This window comes from Oncorhynchus clarkii, chromosome 21, assembly GCF_045791955.1.
Source record: "Oncorhynchus clarkii lewisi isolate Uvic-CL-2024 chromosome 21, UVic_Ocla_1.0, whole genome shotgun sequence".
Taxonomy (NCBI): domain Eukaryota; kingdom Metazoa; phylum Chordata; class Actinopteri; order Salmoniformes; family Salmonidae; genus Oncorhynchus; species Oncorhynchus clarkii.
The window spans coordinates 23,304,444-23,330,737 of NC_092167.1; the positions used below are offsets into that span (position 1 = coordinate 23,304,444).

General features: G+C 42.3%; 1 pseudogene; it reads right to left on the reverse strand.

The window, feature by feature from the left end:
• Positions 1–1,711: 1,711 nt before the first annotated feature.
• LOC139379170 (bromodomain-containing protein 1-like) lies at positions 1,712–25,165 on the reverse strand (annotated as a pseudogene).
• Positions 25,166–26,294: the final 1,129 nt, after the last annotated feature.

The window sequence follows — 26,294 nt, forward strand, 5'->3', positions numbered from 1 at the left end:
CTTTCTCATTATACGAGGTCTGACAACACTGCATCGGTTTTGTTTTTTTGACCAGTTGTCATTTTCTGCAAATAAATGCTCTAAATGGCAATATTTTGGGGGGGAATATGGGAGAAATTGTGTCAGTAGTTTATAGAATAAAACAAAAATGTTCATTTTACCCAAACACATACCTATAAATAGTAAAACTTGTGAAACTGATCATTTTGAAGTGGTCTCTTAATTTTTTTCCAGAGCTGTATACAGACAGTGCTTTCGGAAAGTATTCAGACCCCTTGACGTTTTCCTGTTTCCATTGATCATCCTTGAGATGTTTTTTCAACTTGATTGGATCTACCAGTGTTAAATTCAAAAGATTGGACATGATTTGGAAAGGCACACACCTGTCTATATAAGGTCCCACAGTTGACAATGCATGTCAGAGCAAAATCCAAGCCATGACGTGGAAGGAATTATCCGTAGAGCTCAGAGACTGGATTGTGTCGAGGCACAGATCTGGGGAAAGGTACCAAAAAATGTCTGCAGCATTGAAGGTCCCCAAGAACACAGTGGCCTCCATCATTCTTAAATGGAAGAAGTTTGGAACCACTAAGACTCTTCCTAGAGCTGTCCGCCCAGCCAAACTGACATAGGGGGAGGAGAGTCTTGGTCAGGGAGGCTACCAAGAACCCAATGGTCACTCTGACAGAGCTCTGGAGGTCCTCTGTGGAAATGGGAGAGCCTTCCAGAAGGACAACCATCTCTGCAGCACTCCACCAATCAGGCCGTTATGGTAGAGTGACCAGACGGAAGCCACTCCTCTGTAAAAGGCACATGAAAGCCCGCTTGGAATTTGCCAAAAGGCACCTAAAGACTCTCAGACCATGAGAAACAAGATTCTCTGGTCTGATGAAACCAATATTGAACTCTTTGGCCTGAATGCCAAGCGTCACGTCTCGAGGAAACATGCCACCATTCCTACGGTGAAGCATGGTGGTGGCAGCATCATGCTGCGGTGATGTTTTTCAGTGGCAGGGACTGGGAGACTAGTCAGGATCGAGGGAAAGATGAGATCCATGATGAAACCCTCCTCCAGAGCCCTTAGACTGGGGCCAAGGTTCACATTCCAACAGAACAACAACCCTTAGCACACAGCCAAACAATGCAGGAGTGGCTTTGGGACAAGTCTCTGAATGTCCTTGAGTGGCCCACCTAGAGCCCGGACTTGATCCCGATCTAAAATCTCTGGAGAGACCTGAAAATAGCTGTGCAGCAATGCTCCCCATCCAACCTGATAGGGCTTGAGAGGATCTGCAGAGAAGAGTAGGAGAAACTCCAAATACAAGCTTGTAGCGTCATACCCAAGAAGACTAAAAGGCTGTAATTGCTGCCAAAGAGACTTCAACAAAGTACTGGATAAAGGGTCTGAATACTTGTGTAAATGTGATATTACAAAATAAAATAAAAAAATAAAATGTTGTCTTGTCATTACAGGGTAGTGTGTGTAGATTGAGAAGGGGGAAAAAACAATTCAATCAATTTTAGAATCAAGGCTGTAACCTAACAAAATGTGGAGAAAGTCAGGGGGTCTGAATACTACGGACAAACCAAAATATTGTAAAATATATATTTAAACATTTGATTACAGAAGGAAGAATGCCAAAGGGAAGTTTATATTTTATAAACTTCATTAACTTAAAATAAAATACAAAAAGGATATATAAAACAAACAAAAAAAAATCCCATTTATTTTATACTGCTAAGGCTTTTTACACTTGTCTTATTGTCATAGCACTTTGAATTACCACACCGCAGTGCTTACATACTTCACCAAAAAGTATAAATACTAGTAAGAAAATCCATTGTACAGTACAAATTTCACTCAATCTACAAAATAAGTTAGTGTGTCAGACAAATATTGCAGTTATTTACAGAGTTAACATAAATGTAGTAGGTAGTTTTGAGTGGAAATAAATGGCATAAGGTGCAGTGGATTAAAGCAATTAATTAGTACGTTCAAGTATTTTTACTTAAGTCGTTTTTTTGGGTATCTGTACTTTACTATTTATATTTTTGACTACTTTTACTTCACTACATTGCTAAAGAAAATAATGTACTTTTTACTCCATACATTTTCCTTGACACCCAAAAGTACTCGTTACATTTTGATTTCTTAGGCAAATAGTGAAATTCACGCACTTATCAACCGAACATCCCTACTGCCTCTGATCTGTGGGACTCACTAAACACACATGCTTCATTTGTAAATTATGTCTGAATGTTGGAGTGTGCCCTTGGCTTTCCGTAAAATAAAAAATGGTGCCATCTGGTTCGCTTAATATAAGGAATTTGATACTTAAGTATATTTTAAACCAAATACTTTTACTCTGGTAGAATTTTACTGGGTGACTTACTTGAGTCATTTTCTATTGTCTTTACTTTTACTCAAGAATGATAGTTGGGTACTGTTTCCACCACTGATAAGGCGAGATGAGCGAGTTGTTTTCTTCCATTTGGTGCATCATGAACGCGACCATGAAGAACAGTAGATAGGAGGGGAACTGGGGCACATTCTTTAAAGCAGCAGTCGTCAGACCAGCGGGCGAGGACTGACGTGGAAGGGGGAACCATACCAAGCCAGGGGGGTAGCAAGGCACCTGTTAAAAACAGCCAGCATAGACCTTTGGAAAGACTGACAAAGTGGAGAAGGAAGGAGTGTAGGCCAGGCTCAGGTCTGAGACAAGACCATGAGCAGTAATTCAAGGGTTGGGTGTGTGTGTCTGTGTGTGTGTTAGTCCACGTCGCTCATGTCACTGACAGGTTCGTCCTGAACGATGCTAAGATGGTTCATGGCACGTTTGAAGGCAGTCTGAACAGCCTTACGGATACTGGATGTTCTGCCCTCCATCATCTTGATCTTGTCGATCCCCAGAGGGACCATCTTAGACTTAGGAAGCCATTGCCTGAGAAGAGAGAATAAGGAAATCAAATTCAGCTACATTTCTTCTGATACAAATCTGCAAAAATGTAGAACTTATAATAGAAATTTGAGCTCTTTGTGTTGTTGTCTGTTGGTTGTGTATGAAAATTCACAGCACGTATTGAAATAACACTTAACATTGCAAATGAAGATTGTAAAATGGTGTATCCATGTATGTTGCTATCAACAACAACAAAAAAATCCCTTTCTTAACATTTAGTATTGGAGAACAGAGAAGATGTCTCACCAGCTGCGTTTGTTGTCGAAGAATAGGACGAGGAAGAGTTTTTCGTCGTTCTTGAACTGCATCCGTTCTCCGACCCGGAGGACGTCGAGGGGAGGCATGGGGATAGACACCCCGTTGTGCTGGCATCCCACCCGGGGCATGTGGGGGTCAACGATCTAACGTGGTGGAAGAGGTGTACCATGTTTACTAGGGAGTGGTGCCTGGAGTGTTATGGCACAGTATACTTGAATACACACACACACACATGCTCAAACACACACAGCTGGTGCTTGTGTTGAAAAGAGGTGCGTCCACTTAGTCCTCTTAAACTAAGGTCAAATCAGATCTGTTTATTTGACAATGGCACCATCTAGAGGACTTAGAAGATATGGACCTAGGATTTATTCTACCATGAAAGGCAAAGACAAAACTTGTAGGATGTTACACCTTTCAAACAGATAGTGTGTGAACAACACTCACTCAAGATTTGATGAAGGGGGTAGCAAGCAGGGCCTTAAATTAACACCCACCAAATGCGGGTAGATTTTGATATTGGCGCATACAAATTTCTAATTCACCAGCCACATTGGTCAAAGTCAAGTATTGGCACGTGCGAGTAGTGATTTATAGAAAAATAAATGGGGCTGTAGCTGTTTAAAGTACTTATTCCTTTTGGTTTCATATTTGGCAATGCACAAATAAATAGGAATCGTAACGTTATAGCTATCTCACCTCGCGAAGCAACACTGCCTGGCTGGAGGGCTGTGTGCACTGCGAGTGAAGAGCTGAAAGGTTTGTATTAGAAGCAATGGGAACAGGCATAAAAGTTGGTCTAACTACTACAGTGAGACTTTATCTTCTTGTTTCTTGTACACTTACATTGTTTTTCAATGTGAGTTTGCTTCCACTGTGGAAGAGGAAGAGTCGTTGTCAGCCTCTACTAGTCAGATTCTCACAGGCACACTAGAATCAATTCCTCAACTCCTTGCCTGTCAATTCCCGGTGTCGACTCACATTTCTGGGTGTCAGGCATCAACTCGTCGACTCCTAAGATTCAGTATTTTTGCAAGGGAGGAAACTAGTTGCTGTGGCTACCTCTGAGAACAAAAACTAATCTATCACAGCAAAGAAAGAGCGAGCTAACGAGGGAGGGAGCGAGAGAGAATGGGCACAGTCAGGCATGTCGGCCACCAGGCAGAGTCTGAACCGTGCATTGGTAATCAAAAGATGTACAGGCTATCGCAATCAGTGATGACCCGTCATTCTGGCATTAATACAGGTCCCATATCAGTTTGCAAACAATGAAAAAATCTATATGTAAAATTGAGTTAATAAGGCCGCATACAAGCGGACTCTTGTTTGCTTTCTTGAGTAATACAGCTCCAAAATGCGGGTGTGTCAGCCTAGCTCAGTGCTTTCTGTGGTGGTGGGGTAGCCAGCAGAAAATACGGAGCATAGAGGTTGGTAATGTTATCTAGTTGCACCGTGATTGGCTCAGTGTACTGTCACAAAATCTACAGGGAGAGCTCAAATTCAAGCCCCTTGCGTGTTGCCGTAGAGTTACATTAGAAGTGCCCATCCAAGAAGGATCAAGGTCATTGGCCACACCACCTTCCTGTTCAAGTGAGCACAGCACACCAAAGTGAGTCCAAAATGTATTGTATGCTGCTGCATAAATAATGTAATATGTCAGGGAGATATGTATACTGTAGCTAAGAAAGTAATACTATGTGTATGTTGTGTAGTAAGCTGTTAGTAGCCCAGGTGCCTCACTAATAATTTGGTCCCTTTTCCCCTTTTAGCCTACTGTTCTGACTTGGTGGTGCACATAGCTTATAGCCTGTTTAACAAAATGTCATAATCAAATATTGTAAGAGCTTTCATTGTCTGCTTATATGCTCCCTTTATTTATCTGACTTGGTGTACAGGGAGAACACCTTAAGAACGGCCCATGTTCTGAATTCTGTTGCTGTACATTTCAAAAGTGCTGAACAAAGTTATATTGACTAAGTCCATCCTACCTCGCTCATTAATTGCCTCTTACCTGCTCGTCGTCCCCTGATGCAATAGTTTATACATCTCAATTGTCAGCTTAATGTAGGCCCAAACAGTGTGTGGGCACCATTTGTCACCATTATAGTCCAATTAATGTATTGTTTAGTGTTGTGTTGTGGCATGCATCTAAAAAAAAATGTTTTGAGTTTACCCCACCAAGATTTACATCCTAAAATGGCCACTGATCGCAATGCGGTGTCCTGCAATGTCTCCGCAAATTCACTAGTAGGGGCTATAAAAGGAGGAGACTGAGCTATTCTACACAAAAACAGACCAAAGACTAAAACACACACTTGTGTTTTTCCTAGCAAAGAGAAAGACCAGGCGAGCCAGCAAGGGAGAGAGAGGATCGAGTCAGGCAGACAAACGTGCACATAGGCTATATCTTGGTAATCTGTATCTCGCAATGTCTTGTCTTTCAAAGCCTCGCAAATTCACCAAAAGTACATTAAAGTATATAATAGGCTATCAATGGCTAAGCTATTATTCATGGTGGCAGTGAATTGAAGTTAAACATCACCAAATGCTTATTTAATGAAACCCTGGCTGGCTGTTGATATCCTAAGTCAGGGCTCTCCAATCCTGTTCCTGGAGAGCTGCCTTCCTGTAGGTTTTCACACCAATCCCAGTTTTAAACTAACCTGAATCAGCTTATCAACCAGCTAATTATTGAATCAGATGCAATAGATTAGGGTTGGAGTGAACACCTACAGGACAGTACCTCGCCAGGAACACAGTTGGAGAACTCTGTCCTAGGCAATCGATCGCAAAGCAGGGCATCCCCACTAAACTTGGAAATGGCAAGTTAACTTTCTCATCCATAAATGCAAATACGGTTCAGCAGCTTAAATCATCAGGATGGGGGGCATTGTTATTAGAAAGGACGCCAACCATGGATCGCTGAAATAATGATTATGATCAGACTTAATCAATTTAAATATTATGGGGACACCTACAGTGCCTTCAGAAAGTATTCATACCCATTGACTTATTCCACATTGTTGTGTTACAGCCTGAATTCAAAATGGATTAAATAGATTTCTCCTCACCCATCAACACTCCATAATGACAAAGCCAAAACATGTTTTTAGAAATGTTTGCAAATGTATTGAAAATTAAATACATAAAATCACATTTACATAATTATTCACACCCCTGAGTCAACACTTTGTAGAAGCACCTTTGACATTGATTACAGCGGAGTCTCTGGGTAAGTATCAAAATAACTTTCCACTCCTGGATTGTACAACATTTGTCCATTAAGCTCTGTCAAATTGGTTGTTGATCATTGGTAGACAACCAATTTCAGGCCTTTCCATAGATTTCAAGTAGATTTAATCAAAACTGTAACTCACTGTCTTCTTGGTAAGGAGCTCCAGTGTAAAATTGGTCTTTTGTTTTAGGTTATTGTCCGGCTGAAAGGTGAGTTCATCTCCCAGTGTCTGGTGGAAAGCAGACTGAAAAAGGTTTTCCTGTGCTTAGCTCCATCCAATTTATTTTTTATCCTGAAAAACTCTCCAGTTCTTAATGAATACAGGCATAGCCATAACATGATGCAGCAACCACCATGCTTGAAAATATGTAAAGTGGTACTCAGTCAATAGTTGTATTGGATTTGCCCCAAACATAACACTTTGTACTCAGGACAAAAAGTGAATTGCGTTGCCACATTTTTTGCAGTATTACTTCAGTGCCTTGTTGTAAACAGGATGCATGTTTTGGAATATTATTCTGTACAGGCTTCCTTGTTTTCACTCTGTCAATTAGGTCAATATTGTGGAGAAACTACAACCACCATTTTCTCCTAACACAGCCATTAACTCTAACTGTTTTAAAGTTTACTTCCTCTCCGGAAAATGAGTTAGGAAGGATGCCTCTGTCTTTGTAGTGACTGTGTGTATTGATACCCTATCCAAAATGTAATGAATAATTTCACTAAGCACAAAGGGGTATTCAATGTCAGGTTTTTTTATTTATACTCATCTACTAATAAGTGCCCTTCTTTGCAAGGCATTGGAAAACCTCCCTGGTCTTTGTGGTTGAATCTGTGTTTAGAATGCACTGCACGACCTTAAAGATAATTGTATGTGTGGCCTAAAGTGATTAGGTAGTCATTAAAAAAAAAATTAAACACACCATGCAACTTTTGTGACTTGTTCAGCAATTTTTTACTCCTGAACCTTTTTAGGCTTGCAATAACAAAGGGGTTGAATACTTATTGACTTAAGACATATTAATACAAATGAAAAGCTGATATGTAATAAAAAATAAAAATACAAAAAATACAAAAATTCAATTTTTATATTATGGGCCAGTGACCAACAAATCACAATTTAAATCCAGGCTGTAACACAACGTGAAAAAAGTCAAGGAGTGTGAATACTTTCTGAAGGTACTGCATACATTTGGCAGCCAAGCATGAGTTATCAGTGTAGCCTATTATAGTCTAGACATGACTATGAAATAACTTCACGCCTAGAATAAAAACCTCCAGGCTTCCATCAAGAGTGAACTCAATTTGAGGGGGAAAAAAATAATTACATGGGGCAGTTTGGAGTAATCCTGTGTGAATCGTCTTCTGGAATAACACACATGCTTAGATAATAATGACATAACCAACGTCTCTAGTAAATACCTGTCCGAATAGCGTTATAACATGGCAAAGAATGGGCTTATCAGCGTAGAACGTGCAGCATCATCACATGGGATCATCAAGGCTGCGTGCAGCAGAAATATCACCAAAATATTGTAGTTCCTACACATCACCTATATAAAAAAATATATATATATTTAAAATGGGACTTTTATAGGCTAAGTTAATGAACAAATGGGCATCATCATGTTCATATCAGTCCTCTAGAACGCAAATGTAGTCTTCCTAGTAGGACGCAGCAATAATGAGGTGCGTACGTGTGTGTTTGTCTGTTTCAGCTCCTTTTGGGAGTTGAGCAAGAGTCGACTCTTGACTAACCACAGCAGGCGGGAGTCGACTTCAAAAATCCTGGAGTCATGCACCACTAAAGGCATCTGCATGTTTCCCAGCCAGAACAGCTTGTGCATATATTATGACGACATTGTGACATTTTTGTTCATCTTTGAGGCAAGCTGAAGTTGGTAGCCGAAGTCTAGTTTTTCAAGCAAATGTCTTTTAAGGGAGTATGCGAGCACACTCGTTCGGTTCGCCTAGCTGAGCATGCTGATGCCTAACGACACGTGACAACTTGAGTGGCCCCATTACCACGGTAAACTTAAAAGGGGCAGCTGAACATTTGTCTCATCTGTGATATTTTGATGAGAAGACTCAGGTCACAAAATATTAAATTGAGCAATACAACACATTACTTCTTATTAGTAATACACATTCCTTGACTTAGAAACACAACTAAGCATACTCGTCCATTTTGATTTGTGTTTGTTGTAAGGCAAAAAAATTATATTTTGGCTCCTAAAAAATCTGAGTGGCAGGTAAACAAAAAGTTAGTCCCTGGTAGCAAGCACTGAGAAGAGAGAATGAGACAGTCAGGTGTCATACATACGCTCACTGTCACTCACCAAGGCAGGATAGGAAGGGTATCCGCTACATTTTGCCCAAACTAGCTTTAGAGGTTCCAGAACAACTGTTGCAGCACTAGCAGGCATCCAAATATTGTTATTGCCAACTTCTATGGATGCAGGAATAACAACAATCAAGTTAGGAGGGGTTCACTGTAAATATAGCAAAACACTTCCAGAGGCATGCTAAGTTACAGCCTCAACACATACAGGTTAAATACATCACAACTCACTGAAAAATGTAATATTACAAAAGTACAATTTGGAATGTAAATCATAAATATAATGGCTTTAATTTATGTTTCTCTTGCTTGCATCGTAGTATACTACTGAGAAGAAAAAAAAACTCTATCCTAAAGCTAGAGCCAAGAGTTGGGGCACATTTTGAGGTACTGTGCTTTTACTGGTATTTCCAGCATTGTCCACTAATGTTGCTGCAGGTAGGAAATCCTTGGAAATGTTATGTAATTGACACAAGCCGTCTCCAATCAATCAAACAATGTCTGGATGTGCATGTGTGTTTGGCAGAAGGGATTACTTAAGCCAGGGGAGGAGTAGCTCTGCGAATCATAAATCACACAAAACCTATTATTTTGCTGAGAATACTATTTGTAGATCAGTGATTCTACATCTCACTTTGCTCAATCTGATCCTCTCCAACAGACTTGGAAGTAGTAGCTAAAAATAGATAAATTAGGGGCCGTAAAAGGGAGAGTCAATTAAACCAACCATGGAAGTATATTGTAGAAAATTTGGGGGGTAGCCCACACTGGGATTCGAACCTGGATCCAGCGACTGTCAATGGCTTCCCATGGCTTAGGCGATCCGCCCACCTAACACACACGCACAACAAGACATTGACTGAGTGGAGACAGTTTGTGTCAATTACAGTGCCTTGCGAAAGTATTCGGCCCCCTTGAACTTTGCGACCTTTTGCCACATTTCAGGCTTCAAACATAAAGATATAAAACTGTATTTTTTTGTGAAGAATCAACAACAAGTGGGACACAATCATGAAGTGGAACGACATTTATTGGATATTTCAAACTTTTAACAAATCAAAAACTGAAAAATTGGGCGTGCAAAATTATTCAGCCCCCTTAAGTTAATACTTTGTAGCGCCAGCTTGTAAGTCGCTTGGGGTATGTCTCTATCAGTTTTGCACATCGAGAGACTGACATTTTTTCCCATTCCTCCTTGCAAAACAGCTCGAGCTCAGTGAGGTTGGATGGAGAGCATTTGTGAACAGCAGTTTTCAGTTCTTTCCACAGATTCTCGATTGGATTCAGGTCTGGACTTTGACTTGGCCATTCTAACACCTGGATATGTTTATTTTTGAACCATTCCATTGTAGATTTTGCTTTATGTTTTGGATCATTGTCTTGTTGGAAGATAAATCTCCGTCCCAGTCTCAGGTCTTTTGCAGACTCCATCAGGTTTTCTTCCAGAATGGTCCTGTATTTGGCTCCATCCATCTTCCCATCAATTTTAACCATCTTCCCTGTCCCTGCTGAAGAAAAGCAGGCCCAAACCATGATGCTGCCACCACCATGTTTGACAGTGGGGATGGTGTGTTCAGGGTGATGAGCTGTGTTGCTTTTACGCCAAACATAATGTTTTGCATTGTTGCCAAAAAGTTCAATTTTGGTTTCATCTGACCAGAGCACCTTCTTCCACATGTTTGGTGTGTCTCCCAGGTGGCTTGTGGCAAACTTTAAACGACACTTTTTATGGATATCTTTAAGAAATGGCTTTCTTCTTGCCACTCTTCCATAAAGGCCAGATTTGTGCAATATACGACTGATTGTTGTCCTATGGACAGAGTCTCCCACCTCAGCTGTAGATCTCTGCAGTTCATCGAGTGATCTTGGGCCTTTTGGCTGCATCTCTGATCAGTCTTCTCCTTGTATGAGCTGAAAGTTTAGAGGGACGGCCAGGTCTTGGTAGATTTGCAGTGGTCTGATACTCCTTCCATTTCAATATTATCGCTTGCACAGTGCTCCTTGGGATGTTTAAAGCTTGGGAAATCTTTTTGTATCCAAATCCGGCTTTAAACTTCTTCACAACAGTATCTCGGACCTGCCTGGTGTGTTCCTTGTTCTTCATGATGCTCTCTGCGCTTTTAACGGACCTCTGAGACTATCACAGTGCAGGTGCATTTATACGGAGACTTGATTACACACAGGTGGATTGTATTTATCATCATTAGTCATTTAGGTCAACATTGGATCATTCAGAGATCCTCACTGAACTTCTGGAGAGAGTTTGCTGCACTGAAAGTAAAGGGGCTGAATAATTTTGCACGCTAATTTTTCAGTTTTTGATTTGTTAAAGTTTGAAATATCCAATAAATGTCATTCCACTTCATGATTGTGTCCCACTTGTTGTTGATTCTTCACAAAAAAATACAGTTTTATATCTTTATGTTTGAAGCCTGAAATGTGGCAAAAGGTCGCAAAGTTCAAGGGGGCCGAATACTTTCGCAAGGCACTGTACCTACCTGGTGCTGCCCAGCAGACTACCACTAGTTAAGATGCTGGACTCAGAGGCACACCGTCTCCTGGTTTCTAGAGGCCTGCTGGCAGTTAGCTCCCTCTCTTCATCAATAACCTCCTCCATCACAAAACCATTAGACAGGCCTGAGGCGAGTAACACAGAGCAGTACAGTAGAGTCCGTATACTACACATAAACCAACTACAGCATAGACCTACAACATTTGAACCTTTATTCATAAAGCATCTCAGTAGGGGTGCTGATCTAGGATCTGTTTAGTCTTTTAAATTATAATTAATAAGATTACATAGACAAGGGGAACCTGATCTCTTAATTCACAAGTCTGAAGATAATGTTCTACTTCTTATTCATGCTCTATTTAAGAGTCCCTTTAAGATAAGTAATTTATTTTCTGACAAGTGAGAAGAACCCTATTTACCTGTGTCAATGTGTTTGACAGGGGACTCCCCGTCTCCACACCCTTCGCTGACCCCCACGCTGGAACTGTGGCTCCTCTTCCTGGTCCTGGGGTGGAGGAGGGTCTCCACCCTGGGGATAATCACCGACAGGAAAGTCTTGGTGCCCAGCTGAGGGCACCCTGTCTGGGCCTCACCTCCTCCTCTCCCCCCCCCTGGTTCTTCCCAGGGCTAGAGGTCATGGATTTTCTGAAGAGTACGGCAGTGCGGCGGTTGACAGTCGTACCCGAGGGTTGGGCCAGGGTGGAGGTGGCCACCATACTCACGCCCCCCTCTAAGAGAAGCAGTGGGTTCTGGGACTCAGCGTGGCCATTGAGAAGGGTCTTGGTAGTGGTTGAGAATGTGTTGTTGGGTTTCTTCCGGTCAAATTTGACCTGTCCATGGGTCTTGCTGTCCGGAGTGGGGTTGGGGTGGATGGGTTTAAGGGTAGGGGGTTCTGAGTTACTCTCGAAGTGCAGGAAAGGAGGACGGGAGTCAGAGGGTTCCAATTTGGGAGGTAATGATTTGTCCCCTGTTGAAGAATATGAGAGAATACAGTGAGAAAACACAGAAAGCATAACATTATATAGATCACAATGTAATATGAAGAGTGGGAATTGCACATCTTGAATAAAAACACCAGAACCATTCCTAAAGCACATCATCCTTATCCTTGCAGAATTAGAAGGCAATCTAATAGTTACTGAGTCAGTGTAGGTTTACTGTGAATCAATTCAGGCTCCTAGCATATCAACTCCACTGTACCAATACCATGTTAAAGAGAACTACGTCATAGCAGGTTAGCATGGCTAAGCACACTACATGGTATGATGGTGTGACTAACTAGGAGTTAGTGGTTACGGTTAATTCCTGATCTAGCTATAGTTTATATCTAGTTTCGGCCAATAAAATAAAGAACTGAGAAGCACATGACATCCTGACACCAGGTCACTGGCGATATCTGAGTGCTTGGCCAAAGCCAGGTACCCCCTCTCCTGACGCTGAAACCCTCATACATGCATTCATCTCCTCCAGTCTTGACTAATGCAACTCGACACTCTCCAGCATCAACTCAATGTCCTTCCATAAGCTCCAAATGATTAAAAACTCAGCAGCTTGCCTTCTCACCAACACTAAGCCCCGGCAGCACATCACTAATGTTCTCCATGAACTCTACTGGCTGCCAACTAATTAATTACAAGATCCTCTTCCTGACCTACAAAGCCATTCCCCACCCTGCTTTACCTCTTAAACTTTCTTCTCCTCTACCAAACCACACACGCAATCCATTCTGCCACAGAAGGCCACCTTGACATCCCAGGTCAAAACTACAGAGCATCGGAAAGAACGCCTTCTCCAGGGTTGCTCCTAGGCTCTGGAACTCTCCCGAGCCATCCGTGACTGAGTTCATCACCATCTTTCAGTCCCTCCTAAAGCCCCACCTCTTCGACAGGGCCTACCCCCCTCCTGTATGGGCAAATATTTACAGTACAAGTCAAAAGTTTGGACACACTAACTCATTCAAGGGTTTTTCTTTAGTTTGACTATTTTCTACATTGTAGAATAATAGTTGAAGACATCCAAACTATGAAATAACACATATGGAATAATTTAGTCAAGAAAAGTGTTGAACAAATCAAGTAGCCACCCTTTGTGCAAAGCTGTCATCAAGGCAATCTTGGCATTCTCTCAACCAGCTTCATGAGGTAGTCACCTGGAATGCATTTCAATTAATAGGTATGTCTTGTTAAAAGTGAATTTGTGAAATGTCTTTCTTTCTTAATGCGTTTGAGCCAATCAGTTGTGTTGTGACAAGGTGGGGGGTATACAGAAGATAGCCCTATTTGACAAAAGACCAAGTCCATATTATGGCAAGAACAGCTCAAATAAGAAAAGAGAAACGAGAAATGACAGTCCATCATTTCTTTAAGACATGAAGGTCAGTCAATGCAGAAAATGTCAAGAACTTTGAAAGATCTTCAAGTGCAGCCGTAAAAACCCATCAAGCACTATGATGAAAATGGCTCTCATGAGGACTGCCACAGGAAAGGGAGACCCAGAGTTACCTCTGCTGCAGAGGATAAGTTCATTAGAGTTACCAGCCTCAGAAATTGCAGCCCAAATAAATGCATAACAGAGTTCAGACATCTCAACATCAACTGTTCAGAGGAGACTGTGTGAATCAGGCCTTCATGGTCAAATTGCTCAAATAAATCACTACTAAAGGACACCAATAAGAGGAAGAGAGACTTGCTTGGGCCAAGACACACAAGCAATGGACATTAGACTGGTGGAAATCTTTCCTTTGGTCCGAGGAGTCCAAATTTGGGATTTTTGGTTCCAACCGCTGTGTCTTTGTGAGACACAGAGTAAGTAAACAGATGATCTCCGCATGTGTGGTTCCCACCGTGAAGCATGGAGGTGGTGGTGCTTTGCTGGTGACACGGTCAAAATTAATGACTGACTTCTTGAGATGTTTCTTCAATATATCCACTTAATTTTCCCTCCTCATGAAGCCATCTATTTTGTGAAGTGCCCCAGTCCCTCATGCAGCAAACCACCCCCACAACATGATGTTGCCACCCCAGTGCTTCAAGGTTGGGATGGTGTTCTTCAGCTTGCAAGCATCCCCCTTTTCCTCCAAACATAACGATGGTCATTATTACCAAACAGTTCTATTTTTGTTTCATCAGACCAGAATACATTTTTCCAAAAAGTACGATCTTTGTTCCAATGTGCAGTTGCAAACCGTAGTCTGGCTTTTTTATGGCAGTTTTAGAGCAGTGGCTTCTTCCTTGCTGAGCGGCCTTTCAGGATATGTCGACATCAGACTCATTTTACTGTGGATATAGATACTTTTATACCTGTTTCCTCCAGCATCTTCACATGGTCCTTTGCTGTTGTTCTGGGATTAATTTGCACTTTTTGCAGCAAAGTACACTAATCTCTAGGAGACAGAACGCGTGTCCTTCCTGAGTGTTATGACGGCTGCATGGTCCCATGGTGTACTATTGTTTGTACAAATGAACATGGTACCTTCAGTCGTTTGGAAATTGCTCCCAAGTATGAACCAGACTTGTGGAGGGCTACAATTTTTTTTGAAGTCTTGGCTGATTTCTTTTCATTTTCCCATGATGTCAAGCAAAGAGGCACTGAGTTGTAAGGTAGGCCTTGAAATACATCCACAGGTACACCTCCAATTGACTCAAATGATGTCAATTAGCCGATCAGAAGCTTTTAAAGCCATGACATCGTTTTATGGAATTTTACAAGCTGTTTAAAGGCGCAGTCAACTTAGTTTATGTAAACTTCTGACCCACTGGAATTGTGATACAGTGAATTATAAGTGAAATAATCTGATACAGTGAATTATAAGCGAAATAATCTATCTGTAAACAATTGTTGGAAAAATTACTTGCACCATGCTCAAAGTAGATGTCCTAACAGACTTGCCAAAACTATAGTTTGTTAACAAGAAATTTGTGGAGTGGTTGAAAAAAGTTTTAAATGACTCCAACCTAAGTATGTAAACTTCAGACTTCAACTGTATATACACACACACATATATACATATATATATATATATATATATATATATATATATATATATATATATATACACACACATACACAGTTCCCCAATGCAGAGAACGTAACAACTTGAAAAGAACCTACCCTCGTTATCAGGGCTCTGTCCATTGGTCTTCACCCCCTCTGCCTCCCCAGCTTTACTCCTTTCCGGATGGGATGACCAGTGGGAGGAAGAGGAGTAAGAATGTGAGTGGTGGGAGGCTCTCCTAAGGCTGAGGCTCATCTCACTGCGCACGTTGTTGATGGTCTTCTTGAGCAGCTTGAGGCTTTTGGAGCGTGACGGACTGGACTTCATGGAGTGCGTCATGTCCAGTTTCTCCAGCAGCACTTTCAGCTGCTCCTCCAGAGGCATGTGCTGCCGGTTGGCTGGGACCAATAACTGGTCCACTGGGAAAGGACAACAAGATAATACTGTCATTGGGAGACATTTGCTTGATGTTAACTAAACAATGAGTAGCCTATGTAAGTAGAACTATATTGAGGATCCAGATTAAGCAAACTCCTAGACAAAAATGCTCAAAGGAGCGTCTCAATTGACCAGGAATATGCTTTATTAATTTGGATCTGTGCAAACACTGCTGTCTGTTCCAGTATTCTATTCTACATTGACTGATTTATCCATTATATTTCTACAAACTCTTCGTCTCGCTAGGTCTTTACCATCCTCCCAGGTAAACCGTGGAGGAGCTTCAATCTTGGGCGGTTCGGAAAGGTGCATCCCACGGTCCTTCTCGAAACCGATTCGTTCTACATCCCTCTGCGTCTTCCTGATCAAAGCCCCTGGTCTCGGAGACGGGCGGCCGCACTGTGGAAGAAGGTGTCCTTACAGTTGTACTTCATGCAGTTGAAGATGATGAGGTTGAAGTCGGACTCAGTCATTCAGGTTGCTGTAGGCCTGGTCGTCAATGCGTTTCCTCATAGTGGCGAAGTCCATGGGGTTCCTGATGTGGTCAAGGTAGTCAGGCACCTAAAGGTTTAACAATAGACAGGCATATAGAAACATCTGATAGTCGGCACATACAGAGCATTGAGATGTAAATGTAAAATCCACAGTCTGATATTTTTGGAAATACTTTTTGAAGATGTTATAATTAGTCCAAATGGGATGGGCCAGATGCTATGCTAGGAGGAGAATGAAGAATTTAGATATAAATATAGTATAAAAAAACTAAAAACCATGAAAGTTAATAAAACGTGAAAGGACAAAAGCAGCATCTCAACTCTAGTCTGGCTGACACCAAACTCCTGACTTCACAGTCTGGAGAGGCTGTTTGATGTTAGGGTTAATGAAGTTGATTAAGAAGGGGGCTGTGCCTCTGTGTCTTTCTTCCTAGAACACCTACATGTACAGCCACACACAGTCCCCGAGCACCGCTCCCTTCCATTATAAAATACACAAGAGGTTTAAACTCTCCAGGGAGGAAAAAAACCATTTCAGAACACCAATAATAACTTGATGAATTTCTATATTATTGATTATTGATGAATATTACATTATTATACGGACTCCTGTCCAAACCAGTGGCTCTCCCTCGCTGTGTACCAAGCCAATCGCGTCAGCAAGGCTATCTCAGGCCGTATGTACACATTATAGTAAGAGCTGCTCTCCTAGCCATGGTAAGTAAGCGTTACCTCTTTGATGTCGACAGGATGGGCAAAGATATTGGACTGGTCTCTCTCCTGTAGCTGTTCCAGCACAGACCTGAGCAGGATACTGAAGGGAGTCAGCTGGACCTCCAACAGGCTCTGCTGCATCTTCATCTGAGGACACACAGGGGACCATTAGCATCATGGTGTACTGTACATGGAACCATGGAGGGAGAGAGACAGGCAGAGACAGAGAGGGGGGTGCAGCTCCAATTGATACTATACTACTAATTGTCTTATAGTTGGCTTGTGAGCTATATTTATGTATTGTTGGCTTGCAGGGACAGCTACAGTTATCTAACCTACCTCTTCTCTCTTGAGTTTCTCCCTCTTGCGTATGAGCTCCAGCAATAGCCTGGCTCTCTCCAGGTCGTGTCTTAGACGATGCCACTCCTTGAGCTGCTCCTTCAGAGCCCGGCTCTCCTCCTCACTCTCCTTCTGTGGTGGGAATCACGCAAATCAGATTTAGAAAACATCACAGACAAGTACAGTTAAAAAAACAATATCACCAACATTAGGGTTAGAATACAGAGGAATTGTAATCCAACAAGGAGAGCAGTAGAGCTCTCATTTATACAAACAATAATATGCCTCTGGGTAGTTTTGGCCTGTTCTCTTTGACAATGCTACGGTAATAAGGAGAGGGGCATGTTATAATGATAGGAGTGTGAGAAGAAATGTAGTGTACCAGCCAGGGGACGTGAATTGTGGCAGAAACAGGGGGGCCGTAGTGCATGACCAGCTGACTGACCGGCTGTGCAGCATAGGTCTTCTGGTGGGACTGTTGGCTGGACTGTAGTCGTCTGATGAGGGGTATGCCGTACCTCGCCTGTCTCTCTAGAGTCCAGTAGTTTAGAGCCAGCTCCACAAATACCTTCTTCTTCTGCATAGACACCCGGTTGAGGATGGTGTTTAACCTAGGAACAGATGGAGAAGATTTTAAAATTGTTACTATGTTGCTTATTGAAGGAAAATGTCCATGTCTGAAATTGAATAACATGTTTTTTCACTTTAAGTCTTGACCTCTTTTTCTATACAGCGCTGTGAACTGTCAGTTAAGAACAAATTCTTATTTACAGTGACGGCCTACACCGGCCAAACCCGGATGATGCTGGACCAATTGTGTGCCGCCCTATGGTGACTCACAATCACTGCCGGTTGTGATACAGCCTGGATTCGAATCAGGGTGTCTGTAGTGACGCCTCAAGCACCGAGATGCAGTGCCTTACACCATGCCCAAACCAGGCGTGCACCATCGTGTGCAAATTGATTTTGTCCCCTCACACCAAACGCAATCATGACACGCAGGTTGAAATATCAAAACAATTAATTTGGGGACAGGTCAAAAAGCATTAAACATATTTAGCTAGCTAGCTAGCTAGCTTGCAGTTGTTAGCTAAATTGTCCTATTTAGCCAGCTTGCTGTTGCTAGCTAATTTGTACTGGGATATAAACGTTGAGTTGTTATTTTACCTGAAATGCACAAGGTCCTCTACTCTGACAATTAATCCACACATAAAACGGTCAACCAAATCATTTCTAGTCATCTCTCCTCCTTCCAGGTTTTTTCTTCTTTGGACTTTGTATGGCGATTGGCATCTAACTTTCATAATAAGGTGTATTACCACGACCGACCGACCTCAGTTCGTCTTTCAGTCACCCACTTGGGTATAACCAATGAGATGGCACGTGGGTATATGCTTCTATAAACCAATGAGGAGATGGGAGAGGCAGGACTTGCACCACGTTCAGTGTCACAAATAGAACTGACTCCTATTTTAGCGCTTGGTAACGCTGTTGCTCGTTGGCGCGTGCGAGCAGTGTGGGTGCAATGATTGAAAAACATGTATGTGTAAATATATTTTGCGAGCGGTGTAGTCAACATGTTAGACCACTGTGCCACTCTGGTGCCCAGATGAGCATGCTTTGTAATGTTTCTAAAACAATAAATGTCTTACTAGTAAGAAGTGATGTGGTATATTGCGCTGTTATTTCATTATTTGTGACCTGAGTCTTTTAACCAAAATATCCCAGATAAGACAAACATTTTCAGCTGTCCCTTTAAGGGTGGGATGTTAGCATGGCAACAAGGACAAGGCTCGAGTCCAGTCTGCCTAAATTGTACCACCTTTTATGCCTGTGCTTAGCGCATCTAAAAATGTATCTTACTGCCGCACTTCAATCACAGTGAGCACAGCTCCCCAGTGTTGCTGCACATGAGGTTGGATATTATAGGATTTGTAGTTCTTTGTGCAATTAGCATTCAGCTATGATACAAAACAACATAAATGCTTTGAAAACAGCATTTATTTTACTTCTAACAAAATGTTTATTCAAAAACACAAGTGAAATGCAGAGCCCATAGATGGGCAGGGACTCTGCTGTCCTAGCTTCAGGGGGAAGCTGGTTCCACCATTGGGGTACCAGGACAAAGAAGATCTTGGACTGGGCTGAGTGGGAGCTGGGGTGACATGAAAGAACTTGAAAAGGTTGAAAACCAGGCGGGCTGCTGCGTTCTGGATAAGTTGCATGGGTTTGATGGCAGAAGCGAGTTTGCCCCATTTCAGATTCTCTATTTTTGCATGTTTTTTTACACTGAAAGTTATCAGATCTTCAACCGAAACCTAATATTAAATAACAACAGCTACATGAAGTGTTTGGTTGCAGTCATTGCAGCTGAAGGTGGCACAACCAGTTATTGAGTGTAAGATGGCAAAATAAAATTCACACAGGGACATTGGGTATTGCATAATTATGTTAAATAAATGAAATAATTATCAACATTTTGTGTTATATTAATATTCATGTTTTGTTTGAAAATCTGACAATAGATCAAATAAGAAAGGGGACAAATACTTTTTCACGGCACTGTATGTTGTCTATTGTCACATTTACTGATACGTCTGGTCATCTGCAAATTATGAAAATTATTCTTAGATGACTGGTGAGTGAATCTACCTTTGGGGAGGAAAGCTAGGCACAGCCACAGGTGGGACCTCTTTTTCTGTCTCCACCTTCTTGCTCTTCATCTTCCTGCCTTTCATCAGTGCACGGACGTCCCTCGACTTCTCCCCTTTCAGAGGGGAACACAATCCATTTTGGGTTTTGGTGTCCTCGTAGATGGTGAGGGGTCTCTTGACCGAGCTGTTGGGGGTGTGAGACTTAAGCAGTCTTCTTCACCGAAAACGTTGGTTCGCCTGTCTCCTTAACCTCCTTGATAGGTTACATCTTCATAAAGAGTCCGGCTTTCTGAGCACAGCTGACGTGGAAGGCGGTGTAGCAGTTCGCCTTGTGACATTGGATACAGGTGAGCTTCCAGCAGGCGGACTGAATGTTGCTGACTCCGTCGATGGGCTCGATGAAGACCGTGTTGGAAAACCTTACCTCCGGCACCCACAGGGCGCACACCACATGACCCCAGCGGTCAACGTCAGTCTTTTTCACTGCTCCGCCTTTATTAGGACACAGTATGCAGCCTGCGGGCTGGGTGGGCAACTGGAGGCAGTGCCGGCACAGCCACTGTCCCTCTGGGATGTAAGGGACACCGTAACACTCTTGGTGCACAGCCAGGTTGCACATGTCACAGAAGAGGATGACGTTGCTGTCCTGGCCATCTCCATCCATGCAGATGCAGCAGACTGCGTCCTCGTCTATGGTCAGCTTGTCCTGGCCCTCCTTCACCATCTGGGTCTCCTTCTCAAAGCGGTCCACCAGGAACTCAAACACATTGTGGGACACCTGGTCGTGAGAGGGAGAACAGTAAACAGTTGCACATTAATTGTGGTATTAATTCTATATTGTTGACTATTGTTATATTGTATTATTTTCTTAGCCTGTGATTCATTTGTTTTTGTTTCTTTAGGAGGGGGAATCTAGCCTGACTGCCAGTCTGTTTCTGCTCTCTTGTCTAGTTGACAAAAGAGTAGAAACAGAATTAAATCAAATCCAAGTTTATTAGTCGCGTACACAGTTTAGCAGATGTTATGGCAGCTTCAGAGAACCGCTTAGGTTATTAGCTCCTAACAATGCAGTATAATGTCAAAGCTCACAATCAAAAATATATAAAGAAAATAAGAAATCCCAAAATGAATCCAATAAACAACCAAAATACCACTGTAACAACAATCCAAATGCAATCTATGAGTATATACAGTCGTGGCCAATAGTTATGGGAATGACAAATATTAATTTTCTGCTGCCTCAGTTTGTATGATGGCAATTTGCTTATACTCCAGGATGTTATGAAGAGTGATCAGATGAATTGCAATTAATTGCAACGTCCCTCTTTGTCATGCAAATTAACTGAATCTCCCAAAAACATTTCCACTGTATTTCAGGCCTGCCACAAAAGGACCAGCTGACATCATGTCAGTGTTTCATTAACACAGGTGTGAGTGTTCACGAGGACAAGGCTGGAGATCACTCTGTCATGCTGATTGAGTTCTAATAACAGACTGGAAGCTTCAAAGGGAGGGTGGTGCTTGGAATCATTGTTCTTCCTCTGTGCATGGTTACCTGCAAGGAAACACGTGCAGTCATCATTGCTTTGCACAAAAAAGGGCTTCACAGGCAAGGATATTGCTGCCAGTAAGATTGCACCTAAATCAACCATTTATCGGAGCATCAAGAACTTCAAGGAGAGCGGTTCAATTGTTCTGAAGAAGGCTTCAGGGTGCCCAAGAAAGTCCAGCAAACGTCAGGACCATCTCCTAAAGTTGATTCCGCTGCGGGATCGGGGCACCACCAGTACAGAGCTTGCTTAGGAATGGCAGCAGGCAGGTGTGAGTGCATCTGCAAGCACAGCGAGGTGAAGACTTTGAGGATGGCCTGGTGTCAAGAAGGGCAGCAAAGAAGCCACTACTCTCCAGGAAAAACATCAGGGAAAGACTGCATATCAGGGAAAGACTGATATTCTGCAAAAGGTACAAGAATTGGACTGCTGAGGACTGGGGTAAAGTCATTTTCTCTGATGAATCCCTTTTCCGATTGTTTGGGGCATCCGGAAAAAAAGCTTGTCCGGGAAAGACAAGGTGAGCACTACCATCAGTCCTGTGTCATGCCAACAGTAAAGCATCCTGAGACCATTCATGTGTGGTGTTGCATCTCGGCCAAGGGAGTGGGCTCACTCACAATTTTGCCCAAGAACACAGCCATGAATGAAGAACATTACCAACACATCCTCCGAGAGCAACTTCTCCCAACCCTCCAAGAACAGTTTGGTGACGAACAATGCCTTTTCCAGCATGATGGAGCACCTTGCCATAAGGCAAAAGTGATAACTAAGTGGGTCGGGGAACAAAACATCGATATTTTGGGTCCAATGCCAGGAAACTCCCCAGACCTTAATCCCATTGAGAACTTGTGGTCAATCCTCAAGAGACGGGTGGACAAACAAAAATCCACAAATTCTGACGAACTCCAACCATTGATTATAGAATGGGCTGCCATCAGTCAGGATGTGGCCCAGAAGTTAATTGACATCAGGCCAGGGCAGATTGCAGAGGTCTTGAAAAAGAAGGGTCAACACAACAAATATTGACTCTTTGCATCAACTTCACGTAATTGTCAATAAAAGCCTTTGACACTTATGAAATGCTTGTAATTATACTTCAGTATTCCATAGTAAAATCTGGCACATATCTAAAGACACTGAAGCACCAAACTTAGTGAAATGAATATTTGTGTCTTTCTCAAAACTTTTGGCCATGACTGTATGCCAGATGAAATTTACACAATATAGTCCTCTTAGTACATGTACAGCAGTAGCTGATGTCTTGAGATGTTGCTTCAATATATCCACATAATTGTCCTACCTCATGATTCTATCTATTTTGTGAAGTGCACAAGTCCCTCCTGCAGCAAAGCACCTGCACAACATGATGCCGCCACTACCATGCTTCAAGGTTGGGATGATGTTCTTTGGCTTGCAAGCCTCCCCCTTTTTCCTCCAAACATAATGATGGTCATTATGGCCAAACAGTTCTATTTTTGTTTCATCAGACCAGAGGATATTCATCCAAAAAGTACAATCTTTGTCACCATGTGCAGTGGCAAACTGTAGTCTGGATTTTTTAAAGGCGGTTTTAGAGCAGTGGCTTCTTCCTTGCTGAGCGGCCTTTTAGGCTATGTCGATGTAGGACTCTTTTTACTGTGAATATATAGATACTTTTGTACTTGTTTCCTCCAGCACCTTCACAAGGTCCTTTGCTGTCGTTCTGGGATTGATTTACACTTTTCACACCAAAGTACTTTCATCTCTAGGAGACAGAACGTGTCTCCATCCTGAGCAGTATGACGGCTACATGATCCCATGGTGTTTATACTTGTATACTATTGCTTGTACAGATAAACATGGTACCTTCAGGCGTTTGGAAATTGTTCCCAAGGATGAACAAGACTTGTTGAGGTCTACAATTTTTTTCTGAGATCTTGGCTGATTTCTTTTCATTTTCCCATGATGTCAAACAAAGAGGCACTGAGTGTGAAGGTAGGCCTTGAAATACATCCACAGGGACACCTCCAATTGACTCAAATGATGTCAATTAGCCGATCAGAAGCTTCTAAAGTCATGACATTATGTTCTGGAATTTACAAGCTGTTTAAAGGCACAGTCAACTTAGTATATGTCAACTTCTGACCCACTGGAATTGTGATACAGTGAATTATAAGTGGAATAATCTGTCTGTAAACAATTGTTGGAAAAATTACTTAGAAGATGTCCTAACAGACTTGCCAAAACTATAGTTTGTTATTAACAAGAAATTTGTGGAGTGGTAAAAAACTAATTTTAATGACTCCAACCTAAGTGTATGTAAACTTCCGACTTCAACTCTATGTCAAGAATCTAGTATATAAATAAATATGCACTGTATAAAGAGTAACTCAACTGCAATGTACAGTAGTAGAAAGATACGAATAAGCTGTTGAGAATACAGTATTTAAATACACAGCACAAAACCCCACGGCAAAAAGGATTGACTGGCACCGAGGCTACGGGGAGCAGCCTCGCCATTAAGTTTTGTAAATTTGAAAAGGAGTAATTTAAAAAGAAAAAGCCTACCTGACTGACGCCCTCACTCCTCCTCTTATCGTTAACTACTTTCAGCCAGGCGTAGTCCTCCTCATCCATATCATACTCCACCTCCTCATCCAGCTCCTCTGACGTCTTCTCCACATACTTATAATACACTGGGGGCCTCCTGGGGACAGCTGGAAGGTTATACTCCACAGTACGGACCTTGGCCTCTGGAAGTGTCTGTGCTGGTGCTGCCTGTGCTGCTGTAGCTCCATGTGTTGTATGTAGGGTTCTGTGCAACCGCAGCTGCACTCCTCTTCTCCTGGCTGTTTTTTTACCGGACGGAGCGCATCAGTGTTTGCTGAGGCTTTTCCATGTTCTCCTTGTTGCTGGTGCACTTGTAACAGTACTCTTCTTGCGTTGTGTACAATCAGTCATCGACACGGAACTCCAACATGTAGCACCAGTCATGTAGCTTTATTCTGTTAGGAACGGCACAAAATTGCACGTCATGCAATGCACGTCTCACCATCCAACTCTGCACTCACGCACTGTACAAAGTATATGAACCCCCCCCACCAGAAACAGTAAATTGCTAGCTAGTACTGGCGGGAATTCTTTACAACAAAATGCACAACAAATATTCTCCAAAAACCGCTGCATCTTATGTGTGATGTTCGAATAACATTTACAAACAATTTGATATACATTGTACATTTAAATCATCAATTGAGAGTATAAAAATCACTTTTGATGTACAGTGCTTTGCAACCAATAATTTACCGCTGGTTTGGTGCTTGTTCACTGGGACGATTCTAACTGGAACATCCCCCATCGTAAGCAAGCTAAGCAAACCAGCCAATAAGATGCCATGTTGAGTAGGTGAAGGCAAGACAAACTCAAACCAAAAACCCATTGGCTTAACAATAAAGTGGCAAGGGGAATCACCAATATAACCCTGTTACACACTCCATAATCTCCTGCGCCATAGGGTCATCATCCGAGATCACATCCAGCTTGTCGTAGATGCTGATCCGATGCACCCGGCCGTCAATCTCCATGTCCACCATGCGCTGGGCCTGGGCATAGGTCAGAGTCTGTTTGTTGGGGGACGGCCGGATCGGGGAGGGTGGCCGCTGGGGCTGCTGTGGTGCCGAACCTTCTTCCTCATCCTCAACACCTGAACAGCTGCAAGGAGAAGAGAAACAGGTACATAGATGTGTCTATATTGCAACAAAGTAAACAAGCATGAGGAAGACAACAGAGGCAGACATAGATTACCATCACAATGTCATTAAGTAAAAAAAAACTGTAAACAAAGATTATTTTGACTGGTTTTACCTCCTAAGGGTGAGTCACTAAAATCAATGAGGGACAAGAGGATAGTAGTAGAGGGGAAAAGGCATGGCTTGTGTTCAAAAGAAACTCAGGTTTCCCATGACAGCAAAAGTATGAGACAACTGCTAACGTTATTACCACTGATGCAGTGCAGACAGCTACTAACAAGGTCAGAGTTGAATTCGAAGTTCCAACAAGATACATTTCTGCATTGGTTTGTATGGAGAACGCGTTGCGCTTTGAAGTGGTTATGTATATATATCACACACAGTCTGGTTATTATTATGGAGCTTTCAAGATTTGAAAGTGCGAGATCACGCAGTAAATAACAGAGCCTAAACATTACAACACAGACACAGGAAATGTTTTGGGTTGCTAGAGACATTCTAAATGTTGAATCAGTAACGTGTGCTATGCCAGAGAGGATATATTGTTCACAGTCTGCGTAAAGCAAGGGGAGTGTTTACTTTAGCCTTTTAAAATTGTACCAACTTTGTTACACCTAGGAGTGGCAGCCAACTGAGCCAAGCACCCCACCCACCGAACTATACACTGCACCATGATAAATTGCACCATTTAATTTACAATTTGGTCCGTTCGGAGGATGTTATGGTTCCTTCTAGCAAACTAGCAGCTGGCTAAAGAAAGAAAACAGCGATACCAACGAATAGCGCAAACAGAGGAAGCCAGTGTGGACTGTTCAGGTATGAAAAGCCAACTGACATTTACTCCTGAGGTGCTGACTTGTTGCACCCTCGACAACTAACGTTACTGTGATTATTATTACTTGACCATGCTGGTCATTTATGAACATTTGAACATCTTGGCCATGTTCTGTTATAATCTCCACCCGGCACAGCCAGAAGAGGACTGGCCACCACTTATAGCCTGGTTCATTTCTAGGTGTCATCCTAGGTTTGGACCTTTCTAGGGAGTTGTTCCTAGCCACCGTGCTTCTACAC